This window comes from Bison bison, unplaced genomic scaffold, assembly GCF_000754665.1.
Source record: "Bison bison bison isolate TAMUID 2011002044 unplaced genomic scaffold, Bison_UMD1.0 scf7180017864508, whole genome shotgun sequence".
NCBI classification, from domain to species: Eukaryota; Metazoa; Chordata; class Mammalia; order Artiodactyla; family Bovidae; genus Bison; species Bison bison.
In genome coordinates, this window is record NW_011495064.1 from 18,503,124 (window position 1) to 18,509,774 (window position 6,651).

Sequence of the window (6,651 nt, forward strand, 5' to 3'; positions counted from 1 at the left end):
AAAAGTTGGCTTAAAGCTCAACATTCAAAAAACTAAGATTGTGGCATCTGGTCCCATCACTTCGTGCAAATAGATGGGGAAACTATGGAAACAGCTAGAGACTTCATTTTGGTGGGCTCCAAATTCACTGCAGATGGTGACTGCAATCATGAAATTAAAAGACAGTTGCTCCTTGGAAGAAAAGCTATGGCCAACCTAAACATCCTATTAAAAAACAGAGACATAACTTTGCCAACAAAGGACTGACTAGTCAAAGCTATGGTTTTTCCATTAGTCATGAATGGATGTGAGAGCTGAACTATAAAGAAAGCTGAGCACCAAAGAATTGGTGCTTTTGAACTGTGGTGTTGGAGAAGACTCTTGGACTGCAAGGAGATGGAACTATTCAATCCTAAATATTCAGAAATCAGTCCTGAATATTCATTGGAAGGACTGACATTGACTCTGAAATTCCAATACTTTGGCCACCTGATGCAAAGAACTGACTCACTGGAAAAGACCCTGATGCTGGGAAAGATTGAAGGCAGGAGGAGAAGGGATGACAGAGGGTGAGATGGTTGGATGACATCACTGACTCCATGGACATGAGTTTGAATAAGCCTGGGGAGGTGGTGATGGACAGGGAAGCCTGGCTTACTGCAGTTCAACGGGTCTCAAAGAGTTGTACATGACTGAGTGATTGAACTGAACTGAACTGATCAAAACTTTCTCCACCCACAGTCATGGCTTTGTATTGTTGCTTGTCTTAAGTCTTAAATCCTAACCCCAGAATTTTCAGTTACAGATTTGTACATTATACATACTACCTTTGTTTCACTTGTATCAGATCAGATCAGATCAGTCGCTCAGTCGTGTCTGACTCTTTGTGACCCCATGAATTGCAGCACGCCAGACTTGCCTGTCCATCACCAACTCCCGGAGTTCACTGAGACTCACGTCCATCGAGTCAGTGATGCCATCCAGCCATCTCATCCTCTGTCGTCCCCTTCTCCTCCTGCCTCCAATCCCTCCCAGCATCAGAGTCTTTTCCAATGAGTCAACTCTTTGCATGAGGTGGCCAAAGTACTGGAGTTTCAGCTTTAGCATCATTCCTTCCAAAGAAATCCCAGGGCTGATCTCCTTCAGAATGGACTGGTTGGATCTCCTTGCAGTCCAAGGGACTCTCAAGAGTCTTCTCCATCACCACAATTCAAAAGCATTAATTCTTCGGCACTCAGCCTTCTTCACAGTCCAACTCTCACATCCATACATGACCACAGGAAAAACCATAGCCTTTACTAGATGAACCTTTGTTGGCAAAGTAATGTCTCTGCTTTAGTAATCATTAAATTTAATGCTTACATCATCTCCAACTGTAGAAAATTTTCTTGTATGCAGAATCCAAGATTTTCTATTTGTATGACTAAGCAAACTAAAGTTCTGGTGAATAACAGATATTTAGTAATGTGGCTTAATTGCAAAGCAGATAGTTATTAAGGTATTTATATTTATTTTCTATTTCTTCTCTTATTACCATCATATTGGGTTTGGATGTCTTAGGAAGTATTATTGTTCTCTTTCCCTTATTACATCTTATATCTAATAAGATTATTTATGAGTATAAATTTCTAAAACGTATTTATACAGAAAAGAGCTACATGGACTGACCAAATTAACCAGATTCTTGATCAAGTAGATCTTCAGTGGTAGCACAAATTAATTATGAAGTGATTATAATTTCATTGAGAAACTTCTCAGCACTCTAATTATGCTCCCAAGCTTTTCCAGAATCTGAACATGGGCAATATTCCATATCTATTCTAGTGGCCTAGTGTGGCCACTAGTTTTCGAACACAGTCCTGCAATCTTCCTTTGAACCTATAAATAATAAAGAATGTTCCCCATTTTTGGTCCTGAGAAATACTTTCTGGTATTCAGAGCATCATGTGTTCACTAAGGTATTTCTTTTGATGCTCTTAGAGATTCCAGTTGGTCCTGCATGCACTGTGACAGACTACAGAAGGTCCACTCTTCTCGTGGAGAGATATGGTAAATGGTCCCCTACCAATAAGCCTCAGCAGACTCAACTGCTTTGAACAATATGGTAGAAGTGATTCTCTGCCAAGTGTTTGGCTGAGAAATTAAGGCTATCAGTTTCCCCTTCTTGCCTTTTTGAACACTCCCTCTTAGACCCAGCTGCCATGCTTTAAGGAAACTCAAGCAGTCTAATGAACAAATCCATTTGAAATGGAACTGAAGTCCTTGGTCTGTTGTCCTTGCTCCCAGTCAGCACCAACATTTCAGTTATGTCAGAAAGGCCATATGGAAAGTGTGTTTTCCATTCCCATTCAAATTTCCCAGCTGAATCCCAAAGTGAAACAGAGGTGAGCCTTTCCTGTCATACTCTACCTATACTGAAAATTGGGGGGCAAATAATTCACTGTTGCTGGTGTAGGCCACTAGATTTAGAGCTGTGTTTTTTTTTTTTTTTTTAATGTAGCAATAGGTGAATGAAGCATGAGCCCTGGTTTTATATATATATATATCATGATATATGTATCAGATCATTTATTAAGATCAGTTTTACCCTTTGGGGACCCTGGGCTCTTTCACCCAAATTTCAAGACACATATTTGGCCTTGGCTCACTGCCAGCCCCATCATTACACAGATACACGTGGTCATGTTTTCCTAGACCGTGCCACACTGGGAAATGTCAGCTTCTCTGAGAGCTGACACCTGAATCTTCATCTTCTGTTTTTCAACCTATATATCCATCTATAATTATCTCCTCACTAGGGATTTCTCCAGGTTTCAGGTTATTTGCAAACAAAGAAGACTGAACCAAGTTTAAGCTAAAGTAGTTACTGAATCAGGTAGTTAGCTCTATTTTGTTCCTGATGCTTTTTTTCCTTACATGGGTGATTTTACTTTTTGTTAAAACTCTGGAGAAAATGACAGATAAGGGATTTCTCAGGCTACCAAGGAAGAAAGTTGCCTTCTCAAGAGTTTGATCATTTGACTCATCTCTTATACATTGAGTTTTTTTTAGTAGGTGTTAAGCTATCTTTTAATTTTTTTAATTGTGCTAAAAGCCATATAATATAAAACATACTGTTTGAACCATATTTAAATGTACAGTTAAGTGACACTAAGTATATTCACATTGTTGTCCAACTCTCACCAGCATCCATCTCAAATTTTTCACCTACCTAAACAGAAACTCTGTCCCCATTAAACACTAACTCCCTATTTCCCCACACTTCACCCCCTGGCAGTTTCCATTGTCCTTTCTGACTGTGTGAATTTCTCTGTTCTAGGTATCTCGTATGGTAGGTAGGTAGGTAGGTGAAGTTGCTCAGTCGTGTCCGACTCTTTGCGACCCCACGGACTGTAGCCTACCAGGCTCTTCCATCCGTGGGATTTTCCAGGCAAGAGTACTGGAGTGGGTTGCCATTTCCTTCTCCAGAGGATCTTCCCAACCCAGGGATCAAACCCAGGTCTCCCACACTGTAAGCAGACGCTTTACAGTCTGAGCCACCAGGGAAGTCTCTAGGTATCTTGTATAAGTGGAATCAAATAGTAATTGTCTGCTGCTGCTGCTGCTGCTAAGTCACTTCAGTCGTGTCCGACTCTGTGCGACCCCATAGACGGCAGCCCACCAGGCTCCCCCGTCCCTGGGATTCTCCAGGCAAGAACACTGGAGTGGGTTGCCATTTCCTCCTCCAATGCATGAAAGTGAAAAGTGAAAGTGAAGTCAGTAATTGTCTGCACCTAACATATATTGGGAGAAGGCAATGGCAACCCACTCCAGTACTCTTGCCTGGAAAATCCCATGGACGGAGGAGCCTGGTGGGCTGCGGTCCGTGGGGTCTCGAAGAGTCGGACATGACTGAAGTGACTTAGCAGCAGCAGCAACATATATTGGAATGCATTTTTAAAGTTAACTTAATACACGACTTACAAACAGATTGTACCTTTTTTCCCCCTGTGCTATACAGCAGGCTCTCACTAGTTATCTCTTTGGTACATGGTAGTGTGTACATATCAATCTCCATCTCCCAGTTTATCCCACCTGCCTTCCCTCCTTCGTGTCCATATGCTTGTTCTCTATATCTGTATCTCTACTTCTGCTTTTCAAATAGGTTTATTGTACTATTTTTCTAGATTCCACATGATTTTTGATTATGTATTTATTACAATCCTGCTAAAGAGTACCTTTCTTGATCCTCTTTTCCCACATTTTAATCTTTAGAGAAGTCCATCTAAAACCTCAATATTATTAAAAGCATGTTCTTTCAGTGTCAGTTTAACAGCTATACTTTTATGTAAATCTACTCAACTGTATTTCTTATACAGTAAAAGAAAAATAGCAGTTTTCAACAATTTTACTACAAAAAACGTTGTTTCCAAAACTTCCTACAAGTCAAAGAATAGAAAATATGCCCATTTTATCTTCCACATTGTTGTCCTGATTAAACTTCTGAATCAATATAATCAAAGTATTTATACTAACTAGAACTTTCTAAAAATTACTACTAATGTCTTTGCATGGTTCTACTTTATATGATTTAACCCCATCTCCATCTATCTCTGAAAATGTACTTTAGGTACGTTAAACTTCATCATGTGCTAAATAAATACTAGATGGTAAAACATACATGAGATTGATGCTTAAAGGAAAGGAGGCACACATCAAAATATATAACTGACTGGAGCTGCTTTTCTTGGATGGAACTGGCCTTTGTTTTACTATGTAATTTTTCTCTCTGATAATTTCAAAGAAATCAAAATTTTAAGTGTGCTCTCACAAAATAAAATTCATTGCACTCAGTTTATTCTTTACGCAGCATCTGATATATATTTCTGGTACTCCTTTATAAGTCATATCATATTTCATGTCATAAATGAAAAATACATAGACTATCTGGCTACTGCTCACCTCTTTCTTTATGTACACAATTATTTCTCATACTCATGTCCAATCTTCAGCTAGACCATGTCTCCTAATGGGACACCTAATATATTATATTCAACAAGAATCTTTCTGGGCAGAATTGAGGGTTAAATACTCTGGGTGAATGGAATTGGGTATCATTTCTCCTGCCAGATTGGAATACCTTTTGTCTTGAGAGTCAGGTGCTGTTAGTCAAAGCTGCTGCTGCTGCTGCTGCTAAGTCAATTCAGTCATGTCTGACTCCTGTGCGACCCCATGAATGGCAGCCCACCAGGTTCCCCCGTCCCTGGGATTCTCCAGGCAAGAACACTGGAGTGGGTTGCCATTTCCTTCTCCAATGCATGAAAGTGGAAAGTGAAAGTGAAGTCACTCAGTCGTGTCCAAGTCTTAGCGACCTCATGGACTGCAGCCTATCAGGCTCCTCCATCCATGGGATTTTCCAGGCAAAAGTACTGGAGTGGGGTGCCATTGCCTTCTCCGGTTAGTCAAAGCTAGATTGTACCTATCCCCACAAAGACGTCTTTTCATCACTACAATTATATGAGAAAGGCAGGGGGAATTCCCTGGCAGTCCAGTGATTAAGACACAGAGCTTTCACTACCACGGGCCTGGATACGATCCCTGGTCAAGGAACTAAGATCCTGCAAACTATGTGGCATGGCCAAAAAGAAAAAGAGAGAAAGAGAAAGGCAGGTCTGTACATTGGTATTAGAATCGGATACCATAGGCATGCTAATTATTTGGAACCTTTGTAAAGTTATTTACAGGCTTCCCTGGTGGCTCAGCAGCAAAGAATCTGGCTGCATGCAGGATCCCCAGGAGAAGTGGATTCCATCCCTGGGCTGGGAAGATCCCTTGGAGGAGTGCATGCAACCCACTCCACTATTCTTGCCTAGAGTATTCCATGCACAGAGGAGCCCAGCAGGCTACAGTCCATGGGGTCACAAAGAATTGGACACAACTAAAGCAATTTAGTGTGCACACACACACACACAGTCATATACATTCAGCATTAGAAAATAACCTGGGTGTTATATGAATGAGAGGTAACTGTATTCAAGTTTGTGAACTTTGTACCAACTAATTTATCTTTGGCTCTAACATGTTTTTCTAACTCGGCGGGGAGGGGGAAGAAACCAAAAAAACCCCCAAAACCTCTGCAGAGAATTAGATCCACTTACCTTTACAGGAAATAGACACTCACTATATCCTCAGCCAAACCCAGCACTCAATTCCCTAGGTTGAGACTGTCCTGTTTCTGGCTTTGTTTCTCTGCACAATATTCTGAGAGTTCGTGATCACACCATTCATTAACACCCCCTCTCCTCCCCAGGTGGTCTGCCCTGCCTCTCCCTTCCCTCCTCACCCTTAGTTATAACCCTGCTGACTGCTTTGCAACAAGTATGGCCCCCTCACAAAAGGAATGTGTTCTGGAATCTAAAGACAGGTAATTGATTTTCTTAAACCAATAGAAATTACTTCCTAAAACTAGACTAATTTCTCAAGACTCTAGACTCCTTGAAATACTCTCCCTCCAAAATAGTCAGTTCAGTTCAGTTCAGTTCAGTCACTCAGTCATGTCCGACTCTTTGCAACCCCATGAATCACAGCACACCAGGCCTCCCTGTCCATCACCAACTCCTGGAGTTCACTCAGACTCACGTCCATCGAGCCAGTGATGCCATTCAGCCATCTCATCCTCTGTCGTCCCCTTCT